The sequence below is a fragment of the Cynocephalus volans genome, chromosome X, assembly GCF_027409185.1.
Source record: "Cynocephalus volans isolate mCynVol1 chromosome X, mCynVol1.pri, whole genome shotgun sequence".
Taxonomy (NCBI): domain Eukaryota; kingdom Metazoa; phylum Chordata; class Mammalia; order Dermoptera; family Cynocephalidae; genus Cynocephalus; species Cynocephalus volans.
The window spans coordinates 14877445-14895756 of record NC_084478.1 but is presented as its reverse complement, the minus strand read 5'-3'; positions in this window follow the sequence as shown (position 1 = coordinate 14895756).

The window sequence follows — 18312 nt, the reverse complement described above, 5'->3', positions numbered from 1 at the left end:
GGCTTCAGGCAGCTGGGTTTGTGGTCCTGCCTGCATCCATGTGAACATGGTAGAATGAAGGTGGGGCCTCAGGATGGAGGGAGTCAGTTTTCATCAGCCCCCAGGTCAGGATGCACTTTAGCAGTGGTTTTGGTTTCCAGATGAGGCTGTGCCATAGCTGCTTAGGTCAGGAGGGTGGGGGTTGTTCTCTCTGCACTCCTACTACTGGGTTGTGCAGCTCCACAAACTCCCAGATACTCTTCAAACTGAGTTTGGGGCCTGAGAGGACTGGGGGACTCTCTTGTGGCAGGGATTGCTGGCGTTTGTGGAAGTAGTGGAGAGAGCTGGGGTTTTTCCAGCTTACCATTTCTCCTCCTGACTCGGAGCCAGTCCTGGTGGCAGACAGCAAGGCAGAGGGAGGATGCCTTGCTCTTCTCTTCATGGCTGTCCTGGTCTTCTGTGCTCCACACAGATTTCATCACTCCCCTGGTGCTTTGCAGTATATTTTTTCTGTCATTCCAGTGAAAATATAGTTGTTTATATTTTGTTTTGGTCTTTTTTTGTGAGGGGAATGAGCACCAGACAACTCAAGTCAGGCATCTTGCTCTGCCCTCACGTTGAAATTTAATTGCCATTGTAATGGTATTAACAGGTGGGGCCATTAAGAGGTGATTAGGTCATGAGGGCTCTGCCCTCATGAATGGATTAATGTCATTGTCATGAGAGTGGGTTGTTATGAGAGCAAGTTTGTCCCTTTCTGTTTCTCTGTTTCACATGTGCACTTCCTCACTATATGATGCCTTCTACCATGTTATGATGCACTCAGAAGGTTCTCACCAGGTGTGGCCTCTTTATCTTGGACTTCACAGCCTCCAGAACCATGAGCCAAATAAATTTTTTTTCTTTCTAAATTGCCCAGTCTGTGGTATTCTGTTATAGCAATAGAAAATGGACTAAGACAAGTGTTGATGCCCAATTTTAAGTGATTTCGAGGACTATGTGGAAATTCCTCTCTTTTTTTTTAATCTTTAGTAGACATTGTTATACAACATGGCATGTTTTTAGTTGCACCTTGGTAAGGAAGAGGAGACTCTGTGCATCCAACCTGGCACACAATGATTTGAAGACTATATTAGTCTGTTTCTGTTGCTTCTAACAGAATACCTGAAACAGGGTAATTTACAAATAAGTGAAATTTATTTCTTGTAGTTTGGAGGCTGGGAAGCCCAAAGTCCAGGGAGCACATCTGGTAAGGGTCTTCTTCTTCATGGGAACTCTCTACAAGGCCCTGTGGCGATCAGGGTGTCACATGGCAAGAATGACCTGAGCAAGGGAGAGCTAACCTCCTCACCTGCTCTCCTTTTGAAGCTATCAATACCACTCCCATTATTCCATGAATGGGTCAGTCATTCACAAGGGCACAGTGCTCACAATCCAATCACCTCTTAAAAGCCCTACCTTTCAAATACCATATTTGGATTTCCTACCATCTTAACACTGTCACAATGGAGATTAAGACTTCAATAGATGAACTTTTAGGGGACACATTTGACCCATAGCAAGGACACAGGTAGCAAGAAACTGGAGAGGTAACTTAGGATGGGTGGTGATCAGGACTTCAGGTATACAGTAACAGGTGCCCACCACTACAGTGTAGACACAGCCAGAAAATCTTAAAAATACTGGAACAAGTCTGGGTGTAGTGAAGTGAAAGAGACCCTAGACTCAACTTACTTGATTTGAATATTCAAGGACCAAGCAGGTCAGAAGACTTGGGTACCCCAGTTCTAAGTTAATTAAACTATTTAGACCAGAACCCAAGAGGCAAAGACTCTAAAACCCAGTTTAGGATGACATTCATGGAGTTATATATTGTGTGGCCCCAGCTTCCCGGCTGACTGAGGGAGATGGGTTATACTAGGTCCAAGATAACTTTGGATTCTGAAAGTCTGTTATTCTAAACTAACCTAGTTTTTGGCTGCTTTAAGTGCTAATGTGGTAAGTCTTGTAGATGGTTTCCAGAGTTTTATTTGGGGGCCACCATATTGTACACAAGTATCAAATATGTTTTCTTGGGGTTCCTTCTCATTCCCCCTTTGATGCTTGTATTTCACTTAAATGGGAGAGTGCGCCTAATTAATACCCCAAATCTCCAATCGGTCCTAATGATGTTCAAAAATTAGAAAAAGAAAATACTGAGTTTTGTTTTGTTTTGTTTTTTATAAACCTCAAAATGGCATAAATCATTCACTTTGTCACTGAAGGGGATTTAGTTCTTCTTTTACCAGTGGAGTCATATCTCCGAGTGCTGACGAGGGCCTTGTAAATTCTAAAGTGAAAAACAGATTTGCTCCCTCTGTTCCATTTTATGTGAATCATGCCCTTCCTCCCAAATCGTGCTGGAATTCCTGAGTGCCTTTCTCTAGGCTGAGCCCTTACTCCACTCCAGCCCTTTGGGGCTAATGCTTTTTTTCCCACTTGTGGACCTGAGATTTCTCTTAGAGTAACTTTTATTATGAAGCTTATATCTTACTGTGCCAGAAGTGAGATAGGCATACTTCTTTCCTTTCCTAAAACTTAAAAAAAAAAAAAAAAGTTGTAGAAGGAAAGTATTTTCTTTTACTTTTCTAGCCAGTCGTAGAAAGAAAATATGGCTTTATTTAACATCTGTAATTCTCATTAGTAGTTATAATCCCTAGAATGTGACTGTTGTTATATGCACTGAGGGGTATTATAAGGCCCCATATGTCCAGTCAAAATTTAAGGTCCAAATCAATCCACCTGCACCCCAAACATGCAGTTTGGAATATTTGAGTGAATTCTACAAAGAAAAAATGAAAGAGAATGGTGAGCTCTGTAAGGAACAGGTTACTGTTGATCTGACAAGTGGGAGCTCCTGGGAGCCAAGGGAGGCCGTTTGTTGTGTCCTTGGAAGACCATTCCCGGGCACTTAGTGTCAAGGGCCTGTGTGACGTGCTTCTTAGGTTTCATGCACCAGACTCTTGGCCACAGGCACAAAATAGGAATATAATTGTCTGGAGAAAAGTATACATTTAACCGCGTGTATACGCTAGCTCCCAGCGGAAAGTATGCCTTAGGAGGAAGGGCATTTGGCTAGAGGAGACGCCCCAGCTTACTCTCTGCAGCAAAGTTTATGCCAGCCTTTCAAGAAGACTTTGCATTTTCTGTAAAGTAATATGTTAAAGTGTAAAAACCTGCTTTGATGTCTTATGGCCTTTGGACACGATCGCCTGATATTTACCTTTCTTGTTGAGAGCCAAGGGTGAATTTTTAAAAGTGTCTGCATTGAAGTCCCCTAATATTGTTCACTGAAGAGAAGTTACTTCACCTTAAAAACCATTATGAAAACATTATATACAGAAGAAAGCTAGGGACATATTTATACCATCTATGCTGTATGTATGTGTGTGTGTGTGTGTGTGTGTGTGTGTATATATATATATATATATATATATGAGTATACATGTGTGTGCACATGTAGGTATGAGTATATGTATGTTCAGAAAATAATTTGGACACATTAGGGATTATTATTTAAAAGATAAATCTATTCTGATTTTTTCCTTTAAATAGCCTATAAGCCCAGCATTAAATCTATAAGAAATTATTGTAGCGATACAATTATTTTGGTCTGCCCCTTTGCTGAAATTTAGTGTAACACCATTTATAGCATTTTCTTTGAGGAAAAATTCACATCAAAATATGTTTGAGGAATTAAATTGGCCAAATGTAAGTCAGTTACAGAATATTCAAATCAAGGTTGCAAGAATGCCAGGCAACTAGAATAGAAGTAAAGTGGTGTAAAAACCAGAATCAACTCAAAGAGTAGTATTAACTTTAAACTATGTTTCCCAAAATGTGAAGAATAGTAAAACTGCTATTTTACATTCTGCAAAAACAGTTTTGAGTTAACAAGAGAAGTCTGGCTCCAATAAGGACCACCAGACTAGAAGCTAAAGATAGTGCTGAGGACACATTCAGTTCACCCAACTCACATTCCTGTGGCGACCAGTAACAAAGGGAAAGCTCGATGGCATCTTTTATGTCGTTGTTGAAAGGGATGTAGGTCTGAGCATTGAGGGCAAAGCTCATTTTCCAATATATCCTAACATCTTTGGTGCACATCTCTGGTGGACAAATGTGTAAATATTTTGTCCTACTTCTGAGGATTTTCCTGCTGTTTTCCTGCCAAGTTTACTTTTATTTTCCACAGAATGAATGTATGCAACTTCAAAAGCAGCCCCATACATTAGAAAAGTTTTCGTAAAATCACAAATGGATTCTTTGAAAGCCCCAGTGTGAAAGAAAGGCAGGGCAGTTCATAGCGGAGAAAAAAATCCTCAGTATTTACAATGCATTATTGTACACACGCAATGCAGGAAAAAATTATTGGGTGGCCATGATGGAATGAATCAACTTTCTGAATACCAAATTCATTTCAGAAAAAAAAATTTTTTTGGATAGGAATTTCTATTAGATATTTTTTTCAGAGATTATAAAAATTGTAAAAATAAACCAGTTGCTCTTTATAAACAGAAAAAGTTAGAAAGAAATAGAAGTATGAATTATGAGCCCTCAAAAATGTTCTTGTTTTCTCTCAGCTGCTAAAGTTACCAACGTGGAATAAAGAGTTGGGTGTAATTGTTCTTTCTAGTTTAACAAATGCTCAAGCAAACGCTGTGTGTCAGGCACAGTTTAAGCATTTTACAAGTATTAGCTCATTGAATTCTCATCATAACCCAGGAGCAAAGAATGCTGTTATCCCATTTCACAGTGGGGCAAATGGGGGACACAGAGCTGGGAAGGTGCAGAGCTTGAATTCAATCCTGGCCCTGACCTCAGTCCCGCGCTCTTCAGCCTTGCTCTAGCATCTCTCAGATATACCTTTGCAGAGTGTATTACTTGCTGGATGGTGACTCACAGAAAGAAAACAATGTGAGCTGTCCGGCATTGCAGTACCTATTGAAGGGTGGTGATGCTTGTCACAGGGGAACTGAGAGATTCCTCGTTTGTCACCTCTCATTGCATCCCCCCACCCCCCTCCTAACAGGGCGAAAACCTCTTGTAACTCATCAGCCTCAATTTCTGACCCTCCCCTCTTTCATTTCCCTCCCTTCCCTTGTTTCTATTCCTTAAACTCACTTGGGTAGAGAGGGAACAATCTGGGTTGATGGAGGGCACCCACCCCACTCCACCCCCTGCACTCAGCTCTCGATCTTTATTCTAAACAGTTATCTTTCCAGCAACTATAAATTTATCTCTGAGTGTCTTAGATGATTGGACTGAAAACCCTGGCCCCAGGACAAGTCCACTGATATGCATAAACTTTGTATGTTCCAAGAGCCAGTATCTTCATTAACTAATCCTGCTTGATTCAGCCACACTTTTCAAAAGCATTCTTCTATCATTTCTACAGTGCTGTGATACTCAGGAAATTATTTTTTTCCCAGCTGGCCGGTATGTGGATCTGAACCCTTAGACCTTGGTGCTATAACATCGTGCTCTAACCAACTGAGCTAACTGGCCAGCCAGGAAATTCTTTTAAAAGTTGCTGTTTTTCCATGTGAATTTGTCGTGTAACTACCCAGCTCTCCCGCTTAATTCCCCTTGTGGTTTCTGTGGAAACAGTGAGGCAAAAGGCTTAGAAATTGTGTTCTACAAATTATCCTTCAAAGCCTAACAAGAAATGAAAGTTATGTGTTAAAGCCTTGTTTTGTAAGACAAGTTTATTTTCTTTTAAAGCGAACTGATTCTACTACGAGGTCATTTGATATTTACATAGGTCACTCACTGTGATCTCACCATCAGACTAGCTAGCTCAAGAGGCTGCAATGTTTTAGAGATTTGACAAAGGAACACGGTTAGTTGAGGTCAGGAGTAGTTTCTTGAGTCTTGGATTCATATTTAATTCATCCATTTACTGCTGATCATTTGAGTTCTCTTAGACGTTTATGACCAAGAAATTATGACCTTAGGATTGGCCTTCATAGCCCAAGGTCAAATAGACTCCAGAAAATAACACGAAAGATTTGGGCAGATGAAAGATTCAGGTAATACTCATCAAGAGCTCTGTTATCAATTCCCCTCAAAATAGATACTTCCCTTGAATGTTTGTTTATTTTCCCTCCCCAAAATAGAGCGGTTTATTTCCCCCTTGAGTTATCGGGATAATTGTAGCTCTGTTGACCTGACCTCATAAAACTGGAGAGGATCCTGACTTCCATTTCAGCACCAGTTTCTGGATCTTGTCAAGTCTTATATTTGTTCAAAAGATGATATATTATGAAGCCAAATTAGTCTAAGCACCAAATTTAGGTTTTTGTGGAAAAAATATAAAGCACGAGGGCAAAGGTTTGCAAAACCTAATATGAACAGAAATGTTTGGGTAAAGTTTTTTAAGAATTAGTGAAAACATGGGAGGTCATTTAAACACTGCCCCTGCAGGGCTGTGAACTCAACTGGTGGCAGCGTCTGAATGCATGGGAACTAGAAAATGAACATGCCCTTAAAGGCAGACGTAATGCGGGAGGTCAGGCAATTGCGTACATGCCAAAACTAAATCTAGTTCTGGAAACAACATCTCAAATGTAAGAGAGGTGTTTTTCAAAGTTTTTTTTTTCTTTTGTTAAATCACAGAAGTATTGTCTTTTCAGGGTGATTATAGAGCTGTAGGTTGAGTTGGTACACCTGACCTCCTGAAGGTGAGAGCCACTGGATTAACTCAAGGCAGGTGATTAAGGCCTCTACAGGTCTCTTAAGAGAAGCCAGATGTGGGGAAAATAGGATAATTTAGTCAGGCTCTGTTTTAGTCTATAACAGAATTACCTGAGACTAGGTAATTTATAAAGAAGAGAGGTCTATTTGGCTTAGGATTCTGGGACAGCTGCATCTGGCATGGGCCTCAGGCTGCTTCTACTCATGGCAGAAAGTGGCAGGAAGCCAGCGGGTACAAGCAGATCACATGGCGAGAGGGAATGAGAGAGAGAGAGGAGGTGCCAGGGTCCTTTAAACAATCAGCTCTAGCGGGAACTAATAGAGCGAGAATTCACTCATTACTCCCCCCTACCCCAGGGAGAGCATTAATCCATTCATGAGGGATCTGCCCCCATGACTCAATCAGTTTCCAACACTGCCACATCGGGGATCAAATTTCCACATGAGTTTTGGAGGTGACAACACATCCAAACTCCATCAGGCTCCCTTGGCTCAAGTCTGGATGGGGGTCCAGCAGCACATTTCTTGTAAACAAATTGTGTGTGGGTGGAGTTGGTGCACATGTGCACCAATGTATCTTTTTAGTTTCCTTCCTATTGTGTGTTCTTCAGTTTGTGAAGCAGAGCTTGCCAGCAGAGCTGGCATGTAAAAATAGAGCATGTTTACTCCGCTGGCAGCTGCTCAGTTTTTCTTTGGACTTTGCTGGTAGCAGTTGAGTTTCTGAGTCTCTCTTTGGACTGTTTAGCCTAGACATGTGTGTGCTGAATAAAAGACTATTCCTACTTTAACGAAGGCTCCGAGGACCTTTTTGCCAGTTACCTAGGTCATAGACCTGCGTGTGAAGGGTTTGTGAATGGGCTCGAGGGGTCTGTGAGCTCCGGACCCTAGCTGTAGCTCTACACCAGACTCTGCGTTTCCTATAAGAACAGTGGAGCCAGGCTTTGGGAAAGCTTTAGGGTTATTAAAGCTCATGCTTTACATTTTAGGTTTTTCTTAGTTGCTAAGGGTATTTAGAATTACCATTATTGGCCTTTGGAATTATTTTCTTAGTCTGAGTTTCCCTACAGTCAAACTGAAATCAAATCAACTACCACCTCCTCAGAATGGTCTTTTCTCACCACTGTAGCTAAAGCAGCCCACCAGTCCCTCTGCTTTCTACTGCTCATAGCACTTATCAGTTCGTGAAAGTATACATTAACTTGTTTATGTATGTTATATGCCACCATTCACAATAGGGCAAACTCTCTGAAGGCAGGGACACTTTGTTTCCTGTTTACTGCTGTATTTCAGCACTTAAAAGAATTCCTGGTACGTAAGTGGTTGCTCAAAAAATATTTGGTGACTGTGACTAGGGATATAAAGCCCTGATCACTCATTGTGGGATGAAATATCTCAAGAGATACTTTGACTAGAATTTGGAGGCTCAAATCCACCTACTGAAAACTACCTAATTTGAGTCAGGTCATGTGTGACAAAAATGGGCTACATATTGGGATAAGTTTCATTTCCTTTAGCAATGGAACATAAAAGCTGACCAAAAAAAAAAAAAAAAAAGAAAAAAGGAACAGAAAGGGTCTTTCTCACCAGCATTTTTATTTTCTTTTTGATTTCAATCCTATAAAATGAAGGTTCCATTGTTTTCAGTGCCTTGCTTTAAAAATTTGATGATCTGCATTAGACTAATAATTTGAGCTCCTGGAAGAGAAAGGAACTGGATTAAATCTTCTCAAATAAAGACAGGCACCATCCAAATTGTCCTTAGGGCTCTGGTCTGTCCAGAGCTGCAGAAGGGGCTTGAGGTCACCATTATCCATTACTCTGCCCCTCCAGGGTGGTTTGGAATTATGTTTTATCTGGCCCTTTCATTTCTACTGTTTTTAATTTGCCTTTTAAAACAACAGCAAATGTCAAACCAGGACACTGAAGCAATCTGTGAAAACAAATGCTTTATCTCGCTGAAAATCGGTAATAATAAATCCATCTGGCTTCTCCTTAGAAGTCTGTAGCCTCTGGATCTGGTCGATCATCAGAAAATCCCATGGCTCTCCTTTGGAAGTTCTTCTGTACAGCAAGATACCGACCCAAAAAAGACATCTCCTCGTCATTATTGGGATTTCTACACTGACTTAAAAATGTATATCAAAATCCTCTTTTAGTGATTGCCAACATATATTTTGGAAAACACACTTAGTTCTCATTCTCATTTGGTAGTCTCAAGGGATGCATTAACAAATAAATCAAGACATAGATTCCAAAACTTGTTTTAACTGTGCACATTCACCTCATCTCCCAACAAATCTTTAAGCAGACTTTAAATAAACATATATAACTCACCACTATTTGGCTAAATTGGGTGACAATAAATTGAACTGGAAATAGGGGAATTTTATGGTATGTGTATTATATCTCAATAAAGATGTTTAAAACAATGAACAGAGCCAAATTAATGTCACAAATGCAAGTCAGAATAACATTATGAACAATGACCTTGGTGAATCAGGTGACAAGAATTCTAGTTCCAGAAATCTGTTATTCATTCGCTCACTCATTCATTTACTCATTTTAGTGAGTGCCTATGTTATGCCAGGCATTGTAGAATATTCTGGGAATAAAAACATGAGTAGAACACAATCTCTGATATCATGGGCATGTCACTTGCCATTTCCGTGCCTTAGCTTTCTCCATTTCTTAAATAAATTGACTAGACACTGTGCCTCCCTACTTGTATGTGTCTCATTGCTGGTGGAAGTGCTGACGATTAGGCATAGATTCGAGGACATGATGTATGTGTAAACGATTTCCTTGTCAGTTGCTGAGATGTAAGTACTTACTATCAATAAGGGATATTGTGTTGTTTATTTTTAAAAAATCATAATTTTTGAATAAAACGTTTATGCAATTAAATCAAAGTTTATTACGTATTTTCTCAAAGCAGGCTATCAAGTAGTTTAAACATATTTATTTCATTATCTTAATGACCCAGGTTGTGTCATATGCTCGAGCCAAATAGGTCCTTTCTCAGCCCGTCGCTTTATCTGATCAGTCTCCATTTGGAAAGACACCATTTGCTCCCGCATGCGATTTGGAATTGCTCCAAGTATCATCTGGCTCAAATACACTGACTTTCCATCGATGAGAACTCATTTGGGTAAAAGGAACTGTTCTGAACAATAAAAGGGAATTTAGCATACCTTCTCCTGACTTTGGAACCCAATTTGTCAAGATTGGCCTCCCTTCACTTTACAGATAAGAATGTGATGTACAAGATTTATTTACCACCACCCTAAGGACATCAGGCAAACCGTAAAAGGTAACTAAAAGCCTTTTTTTTTTTTTTTTTTTTTCCGTGACCGGCACTCAGCCAGTGAGTGCACCAGTCATTCTTATATAGGATCCGAACCCGCGGCGGGAGCGTGCCGCGCTCCCAGCGCAGCACTCTACCAAGTGCGCCACGGGCTCGGCCCCTAAAAGCCTTTTACACAACTTATTCAGCACACACAAGTCAAACTAAACACAGCTTGAATATGTCCCTTATAAGAGGACTATGTCCAGTTTGGGGCTTCACAACTTAAGAGGAACGTGCAGTGCATGAAAAATGCCCAAAAGAATGTGTTTAAAGCGCTAGATAGAGATACTGGGAAAAAAGCCATTAAAGATTTACCCTGGAAGAAAGAAGGCAGGAACTCTTTTTAATAAGTGAACATGCACACAGGAAACACAGAACTGCGGCTAATTCCCACTTGGGCTGGGAAAGTACGCAGGGCAAGTACAAGTTAGGGGTATGATGTTCCTGTTTGTGCTCGTGTTTTACGATGACTGTGATATTTCAGCTTTGCTAGCCAGATCCAACATCCAAGTAGTGTAGTGGGAAGCAGAAGGGTCTGACATCAGGCAGACATGAATGCGAGTCACTGATTTCTGTCATGGGAATAAGAGGCCTTACCTGCTAGCAATGTCATGTAGAAACGACGTATGTGAAGTTTTAAGCACAGAATAGATGTGTGGGAAATGCTAAACCCTCCTTCCTCCACACCTGACCACCACACCCCGACACTCCCAGGCCTGGCTCTGTGATCATGTGAATGGGGAGATTAGCATGACCTCTCTATTTGTCACACACTTTCCATAGAAAACATGTTTGCAAAATCGTGTTAGTAGAGTGTATGAGGATTAGCCTGCAGGCACCATCATTTTCTGGCTAACTTGGGCAAATCCTGGCTCCACCATTTACTAGCTCACTTAGTCAAGTTTTTAGCCTCTCAACGATTCAGTTTCCTCATTTGGACAATGAAGTTGATAAGAACTACCTCATGGAGTTGTGGAGATTAAATAAAATAATCCATGTAAAGGACTTAGCCCAGTACCTGATGCATATTAAAGGTTGGCTATTATTACTGTTGATGTTATTATAATTAGGTATTCAATAGATAGACAAGCCTAAACAAGCCATATATGTGCCGTATTTCTATAATTCATGCTAGTAAATGTTATAAATAATAGGTAACAGTTATTTTGTAGTTGTTCTATGCCAGAAAACATACTACATGCTTTACATTTTATAGCTAGCTATCAGAGGAAGAACTGAGCCTGAAAATTAAATAACTTTACCCAAGGTTGGTTGGTCTCTCTCTCTCTCTCTCTCACACCACACACATGCACTTAGGACTCGAGCTTGGAGAGGTCTGGCTCAAACACCATGCATTTATCAAAATATCAACAGTTCTGGTAAGCAGACACCTATGTCATTTGCTCATTTTGGTCCTTCTGCAAGAAGCCAAATCAATAAAGCTACTTCCCACTGATTCCCGAGGATAATTCCAAGGTTTCTGAGACACAGATGGTAAGATCTGGCAAGAGCCTGAAGAGCCAAGTTCCAGATGAGGAGACTGGACTGAGATGTTGAATTACGGTTATTGAGCCCTTCCTTATTCTTATGTGACATGAGCTGTTCCAGCACTAGGAATTCATTGGAAAGCAATCTCTGATGGCTCTTGCTTCATGCCACTTATGGTAAGAGATCGAGCATACGTAATTGCATTTGTGAATCTTATATGCTTACTAGGATGAAGGAAAGGCCTGAGAGCAGCAGAGTACAGTATATACCATGAGACCTAATTTACTGGGGTAGGAGCAGAAGACAGGGACAGCTTAGAATAGTGACGTTTAAGCCAAGACCTGAAAGGTGAGTAGAGGTTTACTTTGCACAATGTTAGTTGACTGAGCTAGTTAGTAGTCAAGCATATACTCAAAGCTGGATATATGATTCTCATTTCTGAGTTTTCCCACCGCTCCATAAACCTCCAACAACTTCCAGCACTTTGCACTTGTCAACTCCATGACATGCTTTATGAAGCTATTTCTATGTAAAGGAGGAAAACCCCTTATGTTTAGATCTCTGATCTACAACCTGCTTATTACATACAATCTTGTTTCTGTGTGTGTGTGTGTGTGTGTGTGTGTGTGTGTGTGTGTGTGTGTGTGTGTGTGTGATTTTCATTCCTATATCTTTAAAGGGGGGGTGGAAGTTCTTTGGTATGTCTCTAATCTGTGTCACGCCACAAAGCAGTGAACTGTGAAAAATACCCAAGGAATTCCCAGTAAATCGTACAGGAGGTAAATGAAGGGCACGCAGCTATGAACTTAAGCAGCTCTGCTTTGTCACTGCATCCCTGGAAGTTTTCCCTGGAGAAAGCCTTATCAGGCTCTGGTTCTCCATGCCTGGTGAGGAGTTTGAGCAGCTCCTAGCTGTCCTTTTAAAGGCATTTTTCTCTGGCCTGCTCTGGCACTCAAACTCATTTGTGTCTCAGGTGTGTACTCAGCCCCTTTAGTGCAGAGTGAATGAAACACCAAAAAAGGCAAACTAAAGCGTCACAGCCCTACAGATTTGAGTGTCTCTTTCTGACTTGAGCCTGCAACACACTTCCGCATGCTGCTGACCAATCACAAAACTGAGCCGAAAACACCTTTCATGTAACAAATGCACAGAAGTGCAGAAGTTTCCCGAGGGGAGATGTGAACTCCATTCTGAAGGAGAACTTGGAGGCATGCATGAGACCAAACTGTAGCTTAGCTGCTGACGTGACAATGACGACACCATGCTTAGCACTAGGCAAGATGTCCCATCCGTCGTACTTCTCCTTTCTTTGAAAATGATCACTTGGGAGAGTGTGGTGCTAGTGATATCAAGGTCATGGGTTCGGATCCCAGTACTGGCCAGCTGCCAAAAAAAAAAAACCCAAACAAACAACAAAACCAAAAAAAAAAAAAAAAGAAAAGAAAAAAGAAAAAAGAAAATGAAACACTGACGGGCATTTCTTAGCCATTCTCTTGCCTTATTTTAAAATTCTTTGGGATTGCTTTTTGCTCAATGAATTTCTTGGCTCTGGGTTTGATTAAATTGTTTGAAAAAACCAAGCTGTGGCATGCTGTGCTTTAAAAATGTCTAATTTTTCTGGGGCTGCCGTAACGAATCACCACAAAGTGGGTGGCTTAAAACAACAGAAGTTTATTTTCTCACAGTTCTGGAGGCTCTAAGCCCGAAATCAAGGTGTCAGCAGAGTTGGTTCCTTCTGCAGGCTCTAAAGGAGAGTCTGTTCTGCCTCTGTCTTAGCTTCTGGTGGCTGCTGGCAATCCTGGGCATTCCTTGGCTTGTATCTCCATCACTCCAATTTCTGCCTCCATTTGCCTAGGGCCTTCTTTCATGTGTGTGTGTGTGTGTGTATCCACATTGCCTTCTCCTTTCCCTCACAAAGACACCAGTCATTGGGTTTAGGGCCCATCCTAACCCCGTCTGACCTAATCTTAACTTGATTACATATGCAAGGATCTTATTTCCAAATAAGGTCACAGGTACCAGGGGTTAGGACTTGGACGTATCTTTTGCAGGAACACAATTCAACCTACAACAAGAAGTAAAAATGTTCTGCTCTCTGTTTTGTCCTTCCCCTCTCTCCCTTTCTCCTACCTCCCTTTCTGTATTGCCTGAAGGCACCATCCAACAATTACATGGTGCAAAATCAGCAAGTCAGTGTTCATCAAACGTTAATAAAAGCCTGCTCAGGAGGTGATGGGAATGTTCTGTATCTTGATTATGGTAGTGGTTTCATGGGTATACATAACTGTCAAAACTCATCTATGCAGTTTATTTTATGTAAATTATTTCTCAATAAAGTTGATGAGAACACACACACACACACACACACTTGTATACACACACCCCAGGCATAGTACCACTTGTTTTTTTTCTCCTCTCTCTTCCATTCCCCACCCCAACTTGTCACCACAATAATATATTGGGCAAAATAGGTCCTCCCATCTCCATTCAGTATAGAAAAGTGAAGATTCTGGAGGAAAAAAATTAAAATTTCAGAGGAAAAAAAATCCCACATTATTTAGTTACTTCTTAAAATTGGAAATATTGAAGAATGTTTAGATTATGAACATTTTAGAGTAATTAACAAATATCTATTCAAAATTGTTTAGATTATGCCATAACTCTATACGTAATGCTAAAACATATGCTGTGGAAGATATTTAAAATGAGTTTAAGTTGCTAGTACAGCTGAACTATATACCAAGTTCAGATAAAATTAACCTGTTTTGAGACTGTAAGTGCACCTTCACCCAAAAAAGATAGAAGAAAGTAAAACTAACAAGGAATGAATGCCGTGGGCACACAGTGTGTGTTCAAAAATGTTTTTTATCAACTGAAATTGAGTTTGGTTGTCAGCCAATTTATATTACTTAAAAGGCTCTTGAGATCAAGTTTCAAAGCCAAAAACAAAAGTGATGATCGTCACCATTTAGGATTTGATGTTTGAAGATTCTTTCAAATGCCTCAGATAAACAGTAACAATTGCTTTTTTCAGGAGCGGCCCCTGGGACCCCGCTAAGCACATCCATGCCTTGCTTTTCACCTGCCCCACTAACTTGGGTACCATGAAAACAGAGTGGTTGAATTTAGGAATATCATACTCACACCACCTCAAGAAATAAACATGCAAGTGAAAGGGCAGAAAATTGTGCCTATGCCAAACTCCTGCTTTTTAAGGTCTAGGAGAAGATAAACATAAAACACCAGAAAACATAGAACATGTTGCTAATATTTGCACGGCAAATGAGACAATGGACAGTGTTGCAAGTGGCTTTTTTGTATGTGTTCAATGCAGATGCTGACACAGACAGGGATTTTTTCTCTTGATTGAATCTCATTTTTTAAAGGTCACAATTGGTGAAGGATGGTGAAATTAAGCACGCAGAGTGGGGAAAAACTAGGAAGGATAAATAAAAATAGTCATTTAAATTTTTGAATATAATGTGAGAAGAAATTGTCTTTATGTCAACTAGATAAATATGAAAACCTCAGTTGGGTCCCTAGAGGGCTCAAGTTTCCAATTCTGGGCAATATGAAATTGATCCAAAATATTGAGCCAAAAAAACTTGCCTGTTGGTATACGAGGGTACTTCAAGAAGTTCGTGGAAAATGAAATTTAAAAATAATATGAATCTTTCCATGAACTTTTTGAAGTACCTTCAAATAAATGTAATAGAAGACCAAAAATTTCTAGTACTCATTGACTTTAGATTTACCTCTGCTGACATTCATCAATTGTAGTTTAAGTGCCTCAGCAGTTATATTTATCCAAAGATATTCTGGAATAGGAATCTAAAGAAATATTCTTAGTTCAGCTGCAAAAAATCCCTTGCTTACAATCAAGAAGTAGTTTAGGTACTGGGGTAGTCTGGCTCTTTAATGTAATTAGTATTCCCTTTATTGTTTTTTGGTTTGTTTGGCTGCCTGGTATGGGGATCAGAACCCATAACCTTGATGTTACAAGGTTATGCTCTAACCAACTGAGCTAACCAGCCAGCCTGTAATTAGCATGCTTAAGCCCTATAAAAGTTCTCTACACATTTCTAATATATTCCACATCACACAGATTAAAACGATGCCCCTTTTTCATGTTTCAGGAACCTGGAGGCAGAACCCTTGACTTCTACAGGTGAATGAGATGCTGTGAACTGTTTACCCACTAAGAACATAGAAATGACATCAGAGAGATCACAATCAGTTTGAGAGACAAGGGCTAAATAAAACAAAAATCAGCAGTGCTGAGAGTTGCAAGCCAATCAGATATAAGTCTTAATTATTATATGACACTCAGTCAGAAAGTTCGATGGGATTAGGGCTATTTAAGCAAAGGGATTATATAACAAACAAGAGTAAAATAGAACGTCCTACCTAGGAATGAATGAATACCCCATAAGCCATGGTGACTGTAATATAAGCCTAGTAGCAGTTAGGTTAAAAATCAAAATAGTTCTTAAAATATTTTTAAAGATCCAAATAATTTTCTTACAAAATCTTTCTTTCTAGAAAAGCCACTACATCCCCCCCCCCCGTGTTTTAAAAGCACACATACTTACATTGAGTTTTTAAGAAGAGCCCAGCTTAATTTAATAAATACTTAAAACGATTTGTTCATTGTTCCCAACATTGAAGCAAGTTCCAGGCTAAGGGAGGGTCAGGACCCATTGGAAACAAGATGATGAATTAAGTGGCACGTGTCTGTTCCAAGCCTAGGAGTGCCTTCTCCTCATTGGCTGCCAACATCCATGGCCAGGAATGTATGCCCTTGTGCCTGGAGGGCATTCATATTAGCCCTACCCAATCGTGGCATGTTGAACCCCGTGGTCATCAAATGGGCTTAGGGAAATAGAACTAATCTGAATCATAAATTACGTTTACTCAACTACCCTAAGTTATAAATGGCCCTGTGAAGTGCCACTTTGTTAACCATCTACCCCAAATGCCAAAACCCAATGAGGCAGAACCATGCAATGAGGCATATAACCATGGTATCCCAGTGGTAGAGACATTGTGTTTTCATTATAGTGACAAGTTACAAGGTATTGTTACTAAAGAAAGGGCAGGAGAGACCTACCCACTTTGACTTCTAATGTGACTTGTTTGAGGAGGAAAGAAAGTGAGAGGCAACCCACCCCCGTCCCCAAATGTAATTAGGCGTGTGTAATCAGGCGGAAGCAAGGGACCTCAATCGCTGCGCCTCTCAGCAGCACACCTCATTGGCAGCCACTGAAAATACTAAGTGATTCAGGGTGATAAGAGATGGACTGCGTGAGGGTGGCAGGAAATTAGAGTCTCACTCTGTCTCCAGGCAGCAGATAGCTCATTAAAGCCACCGGAAGGAACTTCCGGGGTGCAGTCCCGCTGCATTTACAAAAACAGTGCAGCCTAGAGATCCGGGCGTTCGACGCCCTTTGTAGAGGCATTGAATTCCTTTGCTAATTAGATTGTATGACCTGCCTCCTCCTAGATTGTCGAACACCCAGGAATATCGAAAACGCTTTTTAAAAAGGCAAAAATAAATTTAACTCCTGCCTACCCCCTCACCCCCCGAAAATGTCATAAGGAATAAAGGAAGTCTTCCCAAATCAAATTGGACAATTCTGGCACATACACAAGACAGACAACCTGTCAAACACCTGTATTTATACATTCATTGTAAGTTTTTCTTTTTCTTTTTTTTTTCCTTAACGAAGGAAATGGTAAGGAAAGTCACCTCTACAAATCTCCTCACCCTAAAATGGTAAAAGAGGACACACCAAGAAAGTACGCACGCATTTCAAACATTCTGTCCGCTCCCTGCCGAGGGGTTGTAAGATGCGTTGCAAAACTTAAGTGTTACGTACAAAAGCTGCTCCCACACTCATCTCCAAGCCGGGAATACTGACTTCGCTAGCGTTTTCCAGCTTCCCGGGACTGTGACCGCTGCGCTGTGCGCCCAGAGGAGACCCAGAGCGGAACCCGGAGACCGATCGCTTGGTGAGCGCCAATCTCCGCAGCCTCTGCACCGCCGCTGCCCCCGGCGCCAGGCCCCCGCCCAGCCTCATTCACCCCTCCTCCTAGCTTACATTTACACACGTGCCCACGACCCTTACACGGCGAGGATCTCTCCCCCTCCACTTTTCTTAGTATGTAACCATCACCATCCCATTCATCAGCAGCCACTGCATTGGAACTGAATCTCTACCCTTCCTTTCTAAAAACAAACAAACAAACAAACAAAAAAGGGCAGGGGCGGGGGGGGAGGGGAAGAAGAGGAAGGCAGGAGATTTAACTCTAACTTCAGAGCAACCATCCTGGGCTGCCCATCTGACACCAGTGGGTGGGGTGCAATCTGACACTTCCCTTCCTTTCCAGAAACGTGAGTGAAGCTGGAGCTCCCCCCTTCTAGGGGAGGAGAGACTGGGGAGAAGGTCCGCACTTCCGTCCTCACGACTTTCCCCCCAGGAGACCCGGTATCAGTGGCGAGCTGCCCTCTCTCTGCGCAGCTCCCAGGTTTGGCGCCTGGAAAACTTCACGTTCCGCTTTCTCCTGCTCCTGGCTCCGCCCCGGCTCCAGCACCGGCGTCCCTTCGGCCCTCTCCACCCCGGCCACCTCCTTCCCGCTGCCTCTAGCGCGAGCTTGCAGGGACATATCCGCGCCTGCCCTGGGCCCGAGGGTGGGCTGCGAATATCCAGTGTCCCTCTCCTGTGGAACTTGGGCACCCGCCCCTGGGGCTCTCTCCTGAGCTC